The sequence below is a fragment of the Phascolarctos cinereus genome, unplaced genomic scaffold, assembly GCF_003287225.1.
Source record: "Phascolarctos cinereus isolate Bilbo 61053 unplaced genomic scaffold, phaCin_HiC Scaffold_2;HRSCAF=192, whole genome shotgun sequence".
Lineage (NCBI taxonomy): Eukaryota > Metazoa > Chordata > Mammalia > Diprotodontia > Phascolarctidae > Phascolarctos > Phascolarctos cinereus.
In genome coordinates this window covers 60,849,670-60,868,653 of record NW_027555625.1, presented here as the reverse complement: position 1 = coordinate 60,868,653, position 18,984 = coordinate 60,849,670, and the positions used below count along the sequence as shown (strand labels likewise).

General features: G+C 39.8%; 1 protein-coding gene and 1 pseudogene across 2 annotated transcripts in view; one reads left to right on the top strand and one right to left on the bottom strand.

The window, feature by feature from the left end:
* LOC110210385 (dipeptidase 2-like) overlaps positions 1–18,984 on the bottom strand; it is a 49,868-nt gene that overhangs the window by 16,206 nt on the left and 14,678 nt on the right. Inside the window, exon 1 of one of the 2 annotated variants that reach the window (XM_020989303.1) lies at positions 1,332–1,379. The exons of the other annotated variant lie outside the window; for it this stretch is intronic. The gene's annotated coding sequence lies outside the window, so the exon portion shown is untranslated. Of the gene's footprint in view, positions 1–1,331; positions 1,380–18,984 lie in introns of those variants that run through there. 2 annotated transcript variants of the gene reach the window in all.
* On the top strand, positions 1,745–15,366 carry LOC110210504 (ADP-ribosylation factor 1 pseudogene; annotated as a pseudogene).

Here is an 18,984-nt window from a genome sequence, read left to right as displayed (position 1 = left end):
GAAGTGTATGTGTCCCCCAAATTTCATCTTTATCTACGTAGAGTTGAAGGATGCTCCTTCCATTAGTTTCAATGCAATATAAGTGACCAGGGAAGTCAAAAGGGAACTCCAACTTGAGACCTCAAAATCCCATCTTTCATACTTGCTAGTTGTGTGACCTTGAGTAAGTCATTTCACTTTTCTTAGTTTAAGTTTCTCTGTAACATTTTGAACTGTAAAAAGGAATACACATTGGGAATTCAGAGAAGCAGAGGAATGAATATATGTGTGTGTGTGTATAGAATATATTTAGAATGAACCATATATACATACATACATACATATATATGTGTGTGTGTGTGTGTATATATATATATATATATATATATATATATATATATATATACATATATATATAAAGAGAGAGAGAACTAAGCAAGATCAAAATTAAAATAATGCTACAAGGTGGCAAAGATCAGATTATTTATACAACAGCCAGTCTTGGTCCCAGAGAACAGAGGACAGAGCACGATTTCTCTTCACTTAGTACAGAAGTGGGAGACTTATGGGAGTGACATGCTTAGGAAGCTGTCAGGCACAGTTAATTTGACCATCAATTTTGTTTAGGAAAAGAAAGGGAGGCAGGAGACAGTGAGCAGGCATCTGGTGGAATATTTAGAGCAAGGCACCTGCCAGAAATCTAACAATGCTACAGAGACTCAGGAAAAGATAATGGGAGAGAATTATTTGCAAATATTCACATGGGGGGAAAATCGCCTTGCAGAGAGAGGTTTCTCAGAAAATGATTGTCCCCAGAAACGTGATGGAGATGATAAGGCAGGGGAGGGGAGGTAGACAAACAGTATGTCCTTTCAACTTCCAGTTACTCACTATGGAACTGAGAGTAGAGGAGGGTGGAGGAGAGAACCAGTAGGAAACAGCAGGAAATAAATGTAAAAAAAAAAAAACCCACCAAAACTAAAGTTATAACTATTAACTTTTGTTGTTTATTTTTGAGCCATTTTCCAGTCGTGTCCAATTCTTCATGCCCCTATTTGGGGTTTTCTTGGCAGAGATACTGGTTTGCCATTTCCTTCTTCAGCTCATTTTACAGCTGAAGAAACTGAGGCAAACAGTGATGTGACTTGCCCAGGATCATTCGGCTAGTAGGTGTTGGAGGCCAGATTTTAAATCAGGAAGATAAGTTTTCCTGACTTCAGTCCTGGCACTTTATCCACCAGGCCACCTAGCTGCCCTGCTATTCACTAGGTGAGTATATTTGGGAATGTGTGCTACAGCTACCCAAAAATAACACTCAGAGATTTTCTAGTATAAAGTGAAAGATTTATTACGTTCTCGCGAGAAGCGGGCGTCTGCTTTGTCCGGCAGTCCGAGCGAAGGGAGGCAAGGCACAAAGGCCAGAACAAAGGTTATATAGTCCTAACCCAGAGATACCCACCCACCACTGGCCTTAAATTCCCATTGGACAGGAATTTCAGCCTTACAATCTAAAATGCGAAAATCTACCCCAGAAACAAGGAATCTCATTATAATACTACCAATCCTAGCTATTTTATCCTTTTTTAGCATTAGCCATTACCTAATGCTGATGTAACAGTACAAATCATGTGTTTTCTAGGAACCTGAAACTTAGGCCTATTCAGGCTAGAGTCCATCTGATCGATCTCACATTGTTTACATTGCTTCACTCAGGAACAAGAAGTATCCAAAGTACACCAGGCCTCCTAATATTATTGGAACCCTAATGGCTGTGGAGAAAGGCTCTGGGTTAGAGAAGGGACCAGGATCTGAGGTCAGGAGACATAGGGACATATCCTGGCTCTGACATTTCCCAGCCGTGTACTCTGGACAATTCTCTGCCTCAGTTTTCACATCTGTAAAATGGGAATAGTAATGCTTTCATTGCCTGCCTCTCAGCGTTGCTGTATACATGGCCACTGCTTAACTGGGGTTATTTCTCTGCTCTTTGTAGGCTCTAGAGGAAAAAGCATGAAATCTGGAGGTGAATTGACATTGCGAAGGCAGCTGCTTGACTAAATAATATTATCCTAAAGAAGTTACGGAGCAAACAACAAATCATAGAAACAATTGGTAATTTCATAAAAGAAGCCAACAGTGAGTTAAAGTAACAAATCTTTGGGGATGTAGCCAAAGCAGCTCTTCGGAGAAATCTCCCATCTCTAAGCACTTATGTCAACAAAAGACAAGAACAGATGGATGAATTGGGCACCAAAAAACTCAGCTATGAGGACTGACCTGTTGTCTAGTAGAGGCAGCAAAGTGGTGCAGTGGATAGAGTGCTGGGCCTGGAGTCAGGGAAACTTGAGTTCAAATCCAGCCTCAGACACTTGCTAGCTGTGTGACCCTGGGCAAGTCACTTAATCATGTTTGCCTCAGTTTCCTCAACTGCAAAATGAGGATAACAATAGTACCTACCTTGCAAATAGTAGGTGCTATGTGAATACTTATTCCCTTCCCTGCCTCTATTTCTAAGCCCTAACAGATTAAGAGTTTCCATGTTTGGCCAGTGATTAACACACCTATTTAGCTTAAAAGTTCCCGAGTACCCAACACTGGTGGGGTCAACTACATTTCGACAAGGAAAGCAAGACTCTGCTAATCATAATCATTTTAATCTGGAGTCAGGAAGGCCTGAGTTCAAATCTGACCTCAGACATTCACTACCTGTATGACCCTGAGCAAGTCACTTCACCCTGTTTGCCTCAGTTTCTTCATCTGTCACATGAGCTAGAGAAGGAAATGGCAAACCACTCCAGTATCTTTGCCATGAAAACTCCAAATGGGGTCATGAAGAGTCAGACACGACTGAGCAAAAACAACAAAAATGAGCTTAACTTTCAGCGTCTATTTTGAGGGCTGAAAATATTCAAAAGAGGTTGACTGAATCCATCTGCCCATCCAAAGAGACCATTTCTGTGACACTGCCCTCTCCTGATTCTCCTCTTGCTTACCAGACAGCTCCTTCTGTCTGCTTTGGGGCATTACCATTCGCCCCCTGCTTCCTTAGCTTAGGCATCTATTTCTCTGGGTTCTGTCCTGGACCCTCTTCTCTCCTCCCTCGACTAAGGATTCCTAACCTGGAGTCTGTGAAAATTTTTTTTATTAATTAATTTATTTTGAATTATCAACAATCACTTGCATAAGCTTTTGAGTTTTAGATTTTTCTCCCCCTCCCTCCCCAAGATGGTGCACAATCTGATATAGGCTATACATACACATTCCTATTAAACATATTTTCACATTAGTCATGTTGTAAGGAAGTACCCACAAGAAAGAGGAAACAAAACACAACAGAAGAAAAAAATAACAAATAGTATGTTTTGATCTGCATTCAAACTCCATAGTTCTTTCTTCTTTGTGAATAGCATTTTCCATCATGAAGCCTTTGGAGATGTCTTATATCCTTGTATTGCTGAGAAGGGTTAAGTCTATCAGTATTAGTCATTGAAGGGCAGCTAGGTGGCACAGTGGATAGAACACCGGCCCTAGAGTCAGGAGGACTTGAGTTCAAATCTGGCCTCAAACACATAACACTTACTAGCTGTGTGACTCTGGGCAAGTCACTTAACCCCATTGCCTAGCCCCTACCCCCAGAAAATGATATCAATATTAGTCATCGCATAACATGGCTGTTACTGTGTACAACGTTCTCCTGGTTCTACTCACTTCACTCAGCATTAGATCACACAAGTCTTTCCAGGTTTTTCTGAAGTCAGCCTGTTCATCATTTCTTATAGCACAATAGTATTCCACTACATTCATATACCGCAATTCCCCAATTGATGGGCATCCTTTCAATTTCCAATTTTTTGCCACCACAAAAAGAGCTGCTATAAATATTTTTGTACATGTGGGTCCTTTTCCCATTTGTATGATCTCTCTGGGATATAGCCCTAGAAGTGCTATTACTGGATCAGAGGGTATGCATATTTTTATAGCCCTTTGGGCATAGTTACAAATTGCTCTCCAAAATGGTTGAATCATTAGTGAAATTTTCTTTAAAAATATTTTGAAAACCAATTTTTAGTATAATTGTTTCTTCTGTATTCCTATGCATTTTATTTTGTGCATTTTAAAATATGCTGACAAGGGGTCTATAAGTTTCAACAGAGTGCCAGAGGGGTCTGTAATCCAAAAATGTTAAGAACTTCTAGTCTTACCTCAGTGACCTTATCTATTTCCATAGGGCTCAAATGTCATCTGTACACAGATGATTCCCAAAACCATATGCAGTGATCTCTTCTACATCACAGAGGGTGCAGTGCCCCTATGATCTGGAAAATCCTCATAAAATATTGTGGCCCTCTCTTCATACCAGAGATGAAGTCTGAATTTTTTCTTTTTCTTTTATGGGTGTTCATAGTACCGTATTGTAAAATTTGTGTTAACTATTTTTCTGTGTCATCTCCTGGCCTTTGCATGTCATCTGCGGCTTCCACAAAACTCCCCAAAACTTTTCATTTAATTTCTTATGCTGATCCGTGACATAGAGAAACCTCAGTGGGAAAAGTCTCGATATATAGATAACCTGTATATCTGGACCTAATATTTCTTCAGAACTCTAACCCACCATCATCAACACTTTTCCTGCTGATTTTAATTAACTTTTTTTCTGTTACGAGGGGAAGATTTACTAGGAAGGAATATTGGAAAATAACTATAATGTTAAAAAATAAAAGGCATTAATTAAATTTTAAAAAAAAACCCATACATTAGCTAGCCCAGGACCTTGAACCCAATAGCCTTGGGAATGACAGTACCTCTCAGATCACTAATCCCACTTCTAGGCTAGCCTCTACCACCATCACCAAAGGGAGAAACTGCTGAGGGGAGGGGCCTTTTTCACTTCCGCCACTGCCAACCAACTGCTCCTTAACGGGCAGGTAAACCCTAAGAGCCCTGGACCACAAGTCCTGCTTCCAGCCCAACCCTCAAAGCCATTATCCTTGGAAGCATCCCTGTGGAGACGCAGCCGGCAAGTGCGTCAGCAGGTGCTACAGCCACAGCTGCTGAAGACCCAGAAAAGATGTTTTGGCCACCCAAGTCCTTGGCACTGTCAACTGGTTCAACCTTAGAAATCAGTAATATTTTATTAGTGGAAATGACATTAAAAACAGTGCATTGCCATATGCTTTCCTGCTTACCCTAAGGACTGGGGGACTGCCCCAGCTGAAATGCAACTGAAACTACATGTGTTGTTTACTCCATTAGAATGTGAATGCCTGGAGAGAAGGGACTGCCTTAATTTTTTGTTTCTATGCCCAGTGCTTTGCACATAGTAAGTACTTTTTCTTCCTTCGCTCTCTCCTTCCTTCCTTCCCTCCTCCCTTTCTTCCTTCTGTTTCCTTTTGTAAAATTGAAAATTGATTTTAATTCTATCTTGCTAAGACTTAAGCTAGATTTATTATTTCCTTTTGAGATTCCCTCCCCTTGTAAACTTCACTCACCACCTGTATTCTGGAGAAACTTGCCTAAAGGGCAAGATTTTGTCTTATAATTACCTCTACCTTTGTAACCCCACCTATCACCCACTTTCCAGGAAACTTAATTAACCTCTAACTTAAAAATCTCATCAGCAGCTAGGTGGCTCAGCCTGGAGCCGAAAGATTTGAGTTCAAATATGTTCTTAGACGCTTAACTAGCTGTGTGGCCTTGGGCAAGTCACTTCACCCTGTTTGCCTCAGTTTCCTGTTCTGTAAAATGAGCTGGAGAAGGAAATGGCAAACTGCTCCAGTACCTTTGCCAAGAAAACCCCAAATTGGGTCACCACGAGTTCAATATACCTGAACAACAACAACAAAAAATCTCATTAATTTTAACTATTGTAGCAATTCTCATCACATGAGAAGCTTTGTCTTGGGACTGGGTCAAGTGTCTTATCTGTGCTTAAGGGGGTTTCAGAAGGTAAGGTCCAAATGATGCAATCTCAATTCTGGCTGCATCATTGGTAGATCAGAAGAAGACACACCTATGTTGCTCTAGATTTTATTCTGTCATCTTGCTAATTGTTATAAAAGACCCTGTCAGCCCTTACTCGAGGTCTTTGATCATCAAGAGAGGCCATTGACCCGATTTATTGATTACTGCTAGCCTAACTAATAAATCAATCATGCTTGGAATTTTGTTTCTCAGTTTACCTTAATTTTTACCATGACAGCTTAGTAACCACAAAGGGATTGGGAGTGGTGGGCTGGTCCCAGAGTAACCTCTTGGGGGGGATTTTCACCTAGGGGCTTTTTCCACAGAGGATTGCACTGGCAATCTATCCCTGCCCTTGGCCTCTTTGTCCCAAACCTCCCAAGCCAAGGAAAGCTCCTCCACGATTGTTGGAGAAGCTGCAGCTGTGTTTTTGTTTTGTGTTCTGTGTTTTAGTGTGACTGATTGGCAATAATTGGTAATAGAAAGCTCACAAAATTCCCCTAAGAAGCTTAAACCCTTGAGAAATCTTTTCTTCCTTCAAGGGGGGCTCTCAGATTATGGCAAGAGGGATAATACCCTTTCAGGGAAGTCTTAAACTTTAAAAAAAATCATTTTCTCTTATGGGGCTCCTGGCTTAGGCTAAAGGGGGAGTGGTTCTTAAACTTTGAAGAATTCTTCTTTTTCTAAGGCGGCAATATTTCTTTTAAAGCCAGGAGGGATGCATACTTCCCATTTAAGAAAGGGGCAAGATGGTTCCGCCTATTGGTCTTAATTTTTACTTACAACATCACTAATGTAAAAACATGTTTAACAGGAATGTAAACTTATAGCCTATATCAGATTGTGCACTGTCTTGGGGAGGAGGGTGGGGAGGGAAGGGGAGAAAAATTTTAAATTCAAAAGCATATGGAAGTGATTGTTGATAAATCAAAATAAATTAATAAAATTTCTAAAAAAAGAAAAGGGGGGGCAGCTAGGTGGCACAGTGGATAGAGCACTGGCCCTGAAGTCAGGAGGACCTGAGTTCAAATCTGGCCTCAGACCAAACACTTGACACTTGTGTGTGACTCTGGGCAAGTCACTTAACCCCAATTGCCTAAAAATAATAAAAAATTTTTTAAAAAAGAAAAGAAAAGGGTAAGAAAGAAGGGATAACCAAAATATGCAGAACGAAATTAGCCTAACATATATAAGTTCCAAAATTGGCCTGAAAAGGGATTTTGTGTGTTTGTGTGTGCTAATTTCCTTTTGAAGCTTCATCACTGGTGTTTAATGTCTGGGCATTTATCTTATTATTATCACTTTGTTGTATTTAAATTACTAATAAGAGAGAGATCGTCTCCAGGTTTTCCCTAAATACTGTGTTCTTACCTATGATGGGGAGTATGGTACTGTGAACCCAGTTGTAGATAGCAAGGATCAGTAGGGGAACCCTGTATCCCCCTAGGAGGAATTCACTTGTACCAAAAGTATCAACATCTCTGGGCAACTCACAAATTTTTCCTTAGCCATTGACTGACAATTATCCATTCTGGTGCTTAAAACTGGCCACCAGTTTGAATTCTGTGAACTGTCAGAGGGATTCCTGTTAGGGATTCCTGAACTGTTATTAGACCCATGTACTGAGGACCAGGTTCACATTCAGCTGAATTGAGTGGCCTCACAGGAGGGATTACAGAAAACTATTAAAACATTAGAAAGGCATTCTATTAGCCACCCAAATATCTTAATTGGAAATTGGACAAATAAAAGATTCTTTTAACTTCTCCAAACTGAAAAGGTACCTTACCTGACAAGGCGAGGTAAAATTCATAAGGGAGAAATCAAAGACTTCTATTAAATTGAGGAATCCTCATCATATTCATCAGTTTAGCAGGGATTCATAGGGGATGTCCTACACATGTCTATCAGTTTCATGCCTAATTATTTGTGATTTGGTTTCTCTGTGTCTCTATTTTTTTGGGTTCCTGTGTTGGGGATAGAGTAAACTAACATTTCTTGTGTCTGTGAAAAGTAAGCATAGGCATAAATATAGAACATAATCAGCCTTATACATAAACTGGCCATGAATTGATTGTTTGCAGATGTTATGCCCCTGTTGTGCCTCAAAACTGTGGAGTTTGTTTTAGGAGAAGAAAAGCTTACATACAGATTATATTTCATACAGAAAAGCTTACATACGGACTGTATTTCATCCAGAAAAGCTTACATACAGACTACATTACGTACAGAAATGCTTACATACAGACTGTATTACAGCAAAGCTTACATATAAACTGTATTACCCACAGAAAAGCCTACAATATAGATTGTATTTATTGTTTTAGGGAAGGAGGTTTTTTTAATTTTTCCTCCAGTTTTAAAAGTGTCAGACCACTAGAAGTAAGGCTTCAAAGATAGTTTACAAGGTGGACTTTCTTCTTGATCCCAAAGGACAGAAATTTATTTAAACCAAGGAGCAACTTAAGGGTGAGTGAAACTTAATCTTTCCCTTTAAGTAACTTAAGTTAAATTGATTTTAAATAATAGAAATTAAAAATTCACATTTAACTGGTTTCTGAAACTAAATTTTGTAGATTATGGCCCCTTGTGATGCCCATCCCAGAATTTGGAGTATTCTTCAATTTCCAAAAGAACTACCTGACTTTTTTTTTTTAATAGATTGTGCAAAGATGCTAAGCAATAAGCAGGTCTCAATTGTAGTGATCCACGTGAAGCTTGAATTATTTATTTAGCCTTTTCAACCAGTCTCAACCAGAAATTAGGAAGCATTTGTTAAAAATAATTGCTCAGGGTGGCATGAAAAAGGAATTGAGTTAAAGATACAGCTCAGCCTGTCTATGAGGGAAAAGATAAGGTAAAAGAAAAATCTAAGCCCAGAGTCCAGACTGGCTGTTTCTGCAATCTGAAAAGGCATGTTGTTAAGAATTGCAAAAAGAAGAGGTGGGTATATTTGTGGAATAGGTATTGCACAAAAAAAGAAGGATTTGAAGAATAAAGACAACCCTTAAGATAAAACCAGCCCTGGGAAATATTAGATATAGATTATTGCTGTTGAGTTTAATTTTCATGTTGCCACCCAATATTTAACATCAAGGTAATATGTTAAAAAAACAAGTTTGGGTTTTTTTTCTTTAAGTATACTTTGTTCAAGATTTCTCTATATTGGCCTTGAATGCAATCATTTTAGCATGTCAAAAATTAATATTTAAAAATGTATGCTACTATTATAAAACCATAGTATAAGAAATGTTTAGAATTGAAAAATACAATTCTTTTGATTTAGAAATTACAGAATATTGTCTGAGTATTTTAAAGAAAGGAGTGGAATATTGAATCTATAGAGAAAAACTCTATCTAGAGCTTAAAAAGTGAAAAGTTTATTGTTTTAAAGAGGGAAGAGCCAGTTTGTAAGCATCAGGGATTAAAACTACAAACAACTCAAGTATCAGTGAATTTTCAGGAACAGGTGGCAGATTTAATTTATCTGGCTCTTAAGAGCTTTGGAGAAAGACTTGGGACCTATTTAAAAGTAATGCAAGAGGATTTCCAATTCTGGGAGCCAAGATGGCGGAGTAAGAGGTGACTCTCTCTTACCCTCACCTATTAACCCCTGAAAGCCCAGAAAATATCACCCCAGGAAAAACCCTGGAACAGCTGAACCAGAAGAAAGATGGGGTGCAGCAGTCCAGTAGTCCAGGTAGCTTGAGGAATTAACTGGAAAGGCCCCTCTTACCTTGGGGGAAGGGGAGCAGTACAGAATGGAAGGCATTCCAGCAAGCTAGTGGAAAGCCCCACCTCAGCATACCAGGAAGAGATCCTGAAGCCCAGGTGGTGGAGCAGGCAAACACCAACACCTGGACCCTTGAGTACCTCAGTGAGTGCAGGGGAACTGCTCAGAAAACCACCAGGTGCCTCAGCAAAACTAAGGGAAGCAGCACTCCAAGGGGCCCCAGGTGGATAAACACCCTACAACATCCATCTGAAAGGAGCTGAAGAAAGCAAAAGGAAGGAAAAGCCCAGGTGAACAGGAAATCTCCAGGAGCCACACTACCCAATCCTACCCCTAGAGTTACAGTGTTGCTGATTCTAGCTCAACACCAGGGAAGCTGCCAGAATTCTACAGCCTCCAAGTGCCAACATCGGAGGCCCCAGCACACAAAGCCATCCAACGGGCCCTAGGCTCCCAACACAAGAAGCTTGGGTCAGTGTGCCCTCTGCTCCCCAGCAGGAGAGCTCAATCTCTTGAAAGGCCAGGAAATAAGAAAACATCATGAGCAAAAAGGAATGTACGATAGATTCTTATTATGGGAGAGTGAAGATCAAGGCAGAAATTCTGAAGAGGACAACGTGGTCAACAAACCCACATCTGGAACCTCAAAAGGGAATATGAACTGGTCTGAAGCCCAAAAAGCCTTCTTAAAAGAGCTCAAGAAGGATTTTAAAGTCAAATGAGACAGATAGAAGAAAAAATGGGAAAAGAAATGAGAGGTATGCAAGAGAGAGTCAATAGCTTGGAAAAGGAAGGACAAAAATTAACTGTAGAAAACAAGTCCTTAAAAAATACAATTGGCCAACTAGAAAAAAAATACACTGAAGAAAACAAGTACCTAAAAAATAAAATTGGCCAATGGGGAAGGTGATACAAAATCTAATAGAAGAAAACAAGTGTTAAAAATTAGAATTGAGCAAATGGAAGCTAATGACTCTATGAGAGAGCAAGAATCAGTCAAACAAGGCACAGGTACCTACCTGTGGCGCAGTGGATAGAGCACCAGCCCTGGATTCAGGAGGACCTGAGTTCAAATCTGACCTCAGACACACATAACACTCACTTAGCTGTGTGACCCTGGGCAAGTGACTTAACCCCATTGCCTAGCCAAAACAAAACAAACAAACAAACAAAAAAGAATCAAACAAAAATAAAAGAATGAAAAAAATAGATGAAAATGTAAAATACCTCATTGGTAAAACAACTGACCTGGAAAATAGATCCAGGAGAGACAATTTAAAAAGTATTGGTCTACCTGAAAATCACAATGAAAAAAAGAGCCTGGACAGTATCTGTCAGGAAATCATAAAGGAAAACTGCCCTGAGGTCCTAGAACCAGAGGGTAAAATAGCCATAGAAAGAATCCACCGATCACCTCCTGAAAGAGATCCTAAGTTGAAAACACCAAGGAATATTGTAGCCAAACTCCAAAATTACCAGGTCAAAGAGAAAATACTGCAAGAAGCCAGAAAGAAACGATTTAAATAACATGGGACCACAGTCAGGATTACACAGGACCTTGCAGCTTCTACATTCAAAGACCATCGGAAGTGGAATATGATATTCTGTAAGGCAAAGGAGCTTGGATTACAACCAAGGATCAACTACCCAGAGAAAATGAGCATGATCTTTCATGGGAGGAGATGGATATTCAATGAAGTAGGGACTTCCATACCTTTCTGATAAAAAGACCAGAGCTCAACAGAAAATTTGATCTTCAAATACAAGACTCAAGAGAGACATAAAAAGGTAAATGTAAACTGTTTACATCCCTATAAGGGAAGATGACACTTGCAACTCTTGAGAACTGTATTGTTATTACACCGTGTTAAAGAGGTATACATAAAGAGAGTGGGTATAAGTTGACTTTGATGTAATGATGAAAAAAATCTAATCAAATGGGTTAAATGGATCCAAGTAAGTGGATTAATCTGATCTAACTAAGAAAATGTACTGAGAGAAAAGGAAAGAAGGAGTCAGACAAGGGTAAATTACATCACAGGAAAAAGCACAAAATCCTATTACAGCAGAGGGAAAGAAGGGAGGGAGATGAGCATTGTTTGAACCTTACTCTCATCAGATTTGGCTCAAGAAGGGAATAACATAATCAGTTAGGCATAGAAATCTAACATGCCCTATAGGCAGTAGGAGGGAAAAGGGGAAAGAAAAGGGAGGAGGCTAATAGAATAGAGAGGTGGGATTGAGGGAGGCGGTCAAAAGCAAAACATTAGTGAGGAGGGGAAAGGAGAAAGGAGAAAGAAAAGCATAAAGGGGGGGGGAAGGATGGAGAGAAAGACACAGATAGTAATCATAATTGTGAAAGTGATATATGAATGTAATGGAATACTATTGTGCTATAAGAAATGACGAACAGGCAGACTTCAGATAAACCTGGAAAGACTTGTATGGTTTCTCCCATTGGTTCTAATTCTTCTTTACAACATTACTAATTCAAAAATAGGTTCCGTATGAATGTATTTGTAGAGCCTATATCAAATTGCATGCTGTCTTGGGGTGGGGGAGGGGAGAGAGGGGGAGAAATTTCGAACTCAAAATATTATGGAAGTGAATGTTCAAAACTAAAAATAAATGCATTTTTTAAAAAGGTTTTTTTTTTTTGCTTTTTTTCAGTGAGGCAATCTGGGTTAAGTGAGTTGCCCAGGGTCCCACAGCCAGTAAGTGTCAAGTGTCTGAGGTTGGATTTGAACTCAGATCTATCAAAAAAAAAAAAGATTTTTCTTAAAACTAATTTAGGATGAGACGTGTTACACTATTAGGGTAATTGTGAAACATTATAACCTAATACAAACTGCAATTGCTATTTGTCATCAAGAAAATTTTTGATTGCATAGCCTTTGGTACCTTATTTTGACTCTTTTTATCTCAGTTTGTTCATCTGTAAAGTGGGTGGGAGGACCACATAATATAATGATTGTGAAGTGCTTGGCACAATGCCTTGGCCCATACCATGTATAGGGCACTGTATAAATATTGGCTATTGTGATTACTTCATTCTCTGTGCTCCGTTTTAGATCATTGTATTTATTGTTGTTCAGTCACGTCAGACTCTGTAATCCCTTTGGGGTGACCAGAAATGAACACAAAATGGTAATTGTTATTGTTCAGTCATTTCAGTTGTGTCCAACTCTCCGTGACCCCATCTGGGCTTTTCTTGGCAGAGATATTGGAGTGCTTTTCCAATTTCTTCTCCAGCTCATTTGACAGATGAGGTAACTGAGGCAAACAAAGTTATGTGACTTGCCCAAGGTCACACAGCTAGTAAGTGTCTGAGACCAGATTTGGACTCAGGTTTGCCTAGCTCTAGGCCAGGCACTCTATTCACTGTGCCACCCAGCTGCCCTACAATATAGTAAGAGCTAGCATTTATAGAGCACCTAGTATTGCAGGGCACTGTGCTAAGTGATTTTTTACAGTTATTATCTCATTTTTATCTTCACAACAACCCTGGAAAGTAGATGCTGTTATTATCCCCATTTTACAGATGAGGAATACAAGGCAGGCAGAGGTTAAGTAACTTGTTTGGGGTCACATATCTTTAAGTGTCTGAGGCACAGATGAGGTCTTATGAGGGCAGAGTACAGTGAGATGATTCCTCTTCCTACTCCTGGAAGCAATGCCCCGCTCTCTCTCTTTTTTTGGCAATTGGGGTTAAGTGACTTGCCCAAGGTCACACAGCTAGTAAGTGTCAAGTGTTTGGTCTGAGGCTGGATTTGAACGCAGGTCCTCTTGACTTCAGGGCTGGTGCTCTATCCACTGTGCCACCCAGCTGCCCCTGCAATGCCTCTCTCAAGGCAGCCTAAGATCATGTGATTTTTTTTCACTGCTACATCATATTCCTGACTCATTTCAGCTTGCATTTCACTAAAATCCCAACATCTTCTTCAGACAAGCTGCCATCTAAATATGGCCACCTTAACCTTGTACTTGGGAGATTAACTTTTTATACCCAAGGGTAAGACCTTACATTTATCCTTATTGAATCTCACCTCATTGGATTCAGCCCAGTGTTCCAGCCTGTTGAGATCCTCGGGGAGACTTATGCTCCACACCATCATCAGGGGTCATCTGAATATGTGATGAGCGTGTCCTCTATGCTTTCATGTGGTCATTGATGAAAATGCTAAACAGCTCAGGGCCAAGCACAGACCTCTCGGAGACTCCATCAGAGTCCTCTTACCTAACAGAGAATGTTTGGGGAAGCCAGAAGAGCTAACACAATTTCAGCCTTTATCAAGAGAGGCACAGTTGCCAGGAAAGGGACAGCTAAATGGTGCAGTGGATAGAATTCTGGTCAGGTGTCAGGAAGATTCATTTTCTTGAGTTCAAATCCTGCCTCAGACACTTATTAGCTGTGCGACCCTGGGCAAGTCTTTTCACCCTGTTTGCTTCAGTTTCTTTATCTGTAAAATGACCTGGAGAAGGAAATGGCAAACCACTCCAGTATCTTTGCCAAGAAAACCTCAAATGGGATCACAGACAGTCAGAAAAGACTGAATGACAATGCTTCCAGGAATAGGGAAGTGGTGGTTCCACTGTACTCTACCCACTGATACTGACCCTTTCATAACTCTGTTCAGTACAGTCATCCAAGTAGCTCTGAATCTATCAAACTACACATTGTCTTCTAATCCTTGCATCTCCATCTTCTCCACAAGAATAGTATAAGACTATTTATCAAAAATTTTGGGTCCAGCTTGACTCATGACAGAGAAGTGGCCTGACATAGGCAGGGCAGGGAGAAAAAGAGAGACATGTGCATGAGTGTGCATAAGAAAAGTTGAAAGGAGTAGGAGAGTGGCCTCTGAGAGTGAGCACAAGGTAGGAGGACACTGGAAGGCCCTGGGAGGAAGAGGAGTAAGGGCCTTGCATGAAATAGGCCATTGATATTTGTTTGAGAGAGAGAGATGAAGAAAGAGGACCCCCAAGTGAAAGCTAATGAAGAAACACCAAAGGAAAAGGATCTTATATTTGTAACAGCTTCCTGGAAGATTTCTTTTGCTAACATTCAACACATCACACTTGGAATACGGAGGACATATTTGTTAATCTCTTCAAGGGGCTCTTTGGCAAAAAAGAAGTGCGGATTCTAATGGTTGGTGTGAATGCTTCAGGAAAGACAACTTTGTGCAAATTGAAGCTGGGTGAAATAGTAACTATTATTCCCACTATAGGTTTCAATGTAGAAGCTGTAGAATATAAAAACATTAGCTTCACAGTGTGGGAGGTGGGTGGCCAGGACAATATCCTACCCGTAGGGCACCATTACTTCTAGAACACACAAGGCCTGATTTTCATGGTTGGCAGTAATGACAGAGAATGAGTGAATGAGGCCCAAGAATTGAGGAAAATGTTGGCAGAGAACTAGCTTAGAGATGCTATCTCATTAGTGTTTGCTAAAAAACAGGATCTTCCCAATGCCATGAATGCAGCTGAAATCACAGATAAACTTGGATTACATTCTCTACGTCACAGAAACTGGTCCATCCAAACCACCAGTGGCACTAGTGGGGATGGGCTTTATGAAGACAGGACTGGTTGTCTAATCAGCTCCAAAACCAGAAATGAATCAACAGAAGTTCCTCCTCCTTATTTCCTTCTCCTATTTCTTCCTATTTGCTCTTCACTTTACTCTCTTATGGCGAACTGTGCTATTTTGTGGTATCGTGTGCCAGAAGGTGTTTTTTCCCTACTTCTTGTCACAGTATTTATTGCACCATGCTGTAAATGTGGCAAATAATGCCTGAAAACACGTTTCTTATTTAATGTAGTTTCTATTTCCAGTGGGGCAGTTTCTGGCACTCCTATATAATATCACTCAGCTTTTTTATTGTAAAAAAAAATCAACTTACTGTTTAGAACTGGGAAGGGATTTTAAGCACATTGATGCTTGGGTTGCTGGGAGTTGCAGCAGCAGAGCCGAACGCTACTCCTACTGGCTTGTGAGATCTGTGTTGAGATCCATTAAAAACTAGATTGGGTTTTCTAATTCTTTTTTTTTATTTTATTTTTTGGCTAGGCAGTGGGGTTAAGTGACTTGCCCAGGGTCACACAGCTAGTACATGTCAAGTGTCTGAGGTTGGATTTGAACTCAGGTCCTCCTGACTCCAAGGCCAGAGCTGTCACCAGCAATCAGATAGTGCACCGAACGGGAAGGAGCAAAATAAACGTGAGACGTGGGCCAGGCAGAGCAGCAAAGACTGACTCAGTTTATTCATCTGAGGGTACAGGATATATAGAGAAAATCTAGCCTAACTTCAAAGAGTCCTCCCCATGAGATACTCCCCAAAACATCTGCTTAGGACGTGACAACATACATTTCCTCATTATCAGGGTTCCTAGATTGGGTTGTATTTTCCAAGGTTTTCCCAGGCGCCTGGCACCACCTGCATAGAGGAGTGAATGTGTAAATCTAAGGTTCAAAGAGTGAGAAGGAATGTCTCAGAAAACCTCCCCTGCAGGGGGAGATTTGGAGAGCCCTGCTTCCTAAATGATTGAGCCCTGTGGGTTAAGCCTGGGCAAGAGTCAAACTCTGTCCTGGATCTGAAACCCAGATCAGACTCTTCAGAGCTGGCCCTCAATACGGAGCTCTATTCACCGTGCCACCTAGCTGCCCCCAGTTTGGTTTTTAATCTGAACTCAGTGTATTTTTTTAAATAGTAAAAAAATTTTTTAAAGACAAATAAAGCGCTTGAACACAGAGTGGGTTTTGCAGTAACAACTTGAATACCAAATCATTGTAATTGTCTGTGGTTTCTCTTTGGGAACTTGAGAAATGATGATAAAAATCAAACAAGTGATCAATTTTGCATGGTTAAAATAGAGATCTGTATAATGTTGTATCTTTGGATCTTTATGTATTTCATAGAGTTTGTGCTGTGTTTAGTGTTCATATGGATACTTATTAGGAAAAAAAAAGCTTTGAGGTTGTGGTTCACTGTAGGCTGTACATTGAGAGTACTAGATCTTCAATTATAAACCATTTATATAACTCGACCTTTTCCCTCCTGCAGTTCAGGTCAGGCTGTGATTAGTTCTCCGTCACACTTAAATAACTTTTAGGAAGGACACAATGATGGCTGATTATAAACATTGAGAAGAGCTTTCTGACACATTTGGACAACAAAAGAACAGCCTTTAAATTTTGGTCAAGTATGTGGTGCTTCTGTTTGAAACCTCTCCACAGTAAGCACAGCCTACGTTAGCCCCAAAGCTTGGCTAGAGATATTTCAAAAACACAGTCAAGAACGCCAGGCATTTCTCTGTGGTGTCTAGGTTTTCAAAGAAAATAAACTGAGCATGAGAACTTGGGGAGTTATTCCATTCTAGAAGTATTTGGTCCCATTTTGGAACAATCTCTCTATCTGCATATGTATGAAATATCTTTTACTACCCCTCATTACTACAACAGTATTTTCCATCTGAAAAAAAAATCTTTATTTTTTTTTCTTTTGTATTTTGATAAACACTGAAGAAGCTGGAGCTGTTAAACTTTATCTCAGGAAAAACTCAGAACTGGTTTGTTGTGGAAACTCTTATTGCTTTCAATATACAATTAGTAATCTACTGTTTTGTATACTTGTTTTCATTTTTCATTTTAACAAAAAAGCACTGTAATTAAAGCTATTAGAATAAATTCTCAGAGCTATTAAAAGTTTCATTTAAAATTGAGGTAAATTCTATCCAGAGCATTTCTTTCATTCACTAGTTTAATAATCAGAAAGAAAAAAGGAAGGAAGGAAGGAAGGAAAACAAAAATTAAGAAAGGAGATTGTTCTGGCATGACCTATTCTGGTCTCTTTAATAATCTGCCCCAGAAATCTTTTTTTTTGAGATCTGGTCTCCCTAACTTGACCAGGATGGAAGGGCAGCAGCCATTCAACTCACTGATCCCACTATTGATCTGCAAAGGAGTCTTGACTAGTGTTTCTGACTCAGGCTGGTTTGCCCATCCCTAGGCAGGCAGCCCCACCTTGGTTCAAGGCTTAGTGAGGACACCAGATCACTCTACACTGGAGCTCAGAACTTCCAGGCTCAAGCAATCCACGGGCTTCAGTTTTTATTAGTAGTAGGGATTACAAATGTGTCACCCCAAGTTAGGCTGTTCCCCAGGAATCAGGTAAGGTCCTTGGCCTCAAAGGCACAATATAACTCTCATGGCTTGTCAATCATGTTTGTCAGTTATTTCAGTATCCTAGGATGTAGTTCATCTGGGCCAGGTATCTTAAATTAGCTAGGTGCTTTCTTACTATCTCCTGACTTATTTTGAATATCAACTCCCCCTTACTGTTTTTGCTCCTTCATTTTCAGCACAAAGCTTATTCTCCTTGGCAGAGAAAACAGAAGCAAATTAAAATTTGAGCAGCTATTCCTTCTGTCAGTTACCTTTCATCCCATCTACCCCAAGCAAAAGTCCTCTCCCTTCCATTTTCCCCCATTAGAGCTAAGATCTTGTTTTTATTTTCCTTAACTTCCCTTACCAGTCTCAGCTTATTCTGACTTTAGCATTTTGGATATTATTTTTTAAATACATATTTTTATTTATTTCATTAAATATTTCCCAATCGCATGTAAGATTTTTTAACATTCATTTTAAAAAATTTTGAATTCCAAATTCTCTCCCACCCTCCTGCCCCTCCCCTACTCATTGAGAAGGCAAGCAATATGTTGATTATACATGTGAAATCATGTAAAATATATTTTCATATGTTGCAAAAGAAAACACACACACATAAATCCAAGAAAAATAAAGAAAGTAAAATAGTATGCTTCAATTACATTCAGAGTTCAGACATTTTTATAGGACTGTGTCATACTCCTATTTATTTTTTGTTATCTGGCCTTGCTTACATCTTCTGTGTATTTCTTTTTAAAATCTAAGTAGATTTAGGAGTTCCCTGTGTGTCTACACTGATTTCTTCAAACAAATCCCATTTTTCCTTTTCAATGGAATGGTTTCCCTTCGCATCTTCAGAATTTCATTCTTGAGCATCCCCTAATCTTCCCTGGGCTGACTACCCATGAAGCATATTTTAATCTGTGGGATCCTATCTATTTTTCCTCTGAATTCTTTGAAATCTGCCTTCTTCACATCTATTGTGCATGTTAGGCTATGCCCAGTTGTCCTCTCCTTCACTAGAAGGGAATAACCATCCCTGTTCCCCAAGATTCCCATCATTGCCACCCCAACACCCAGTTCCTCCTTGTTAATGGGAATTGCATCCAGAACAGAATTTCCCCTTATTGGTTCCTTT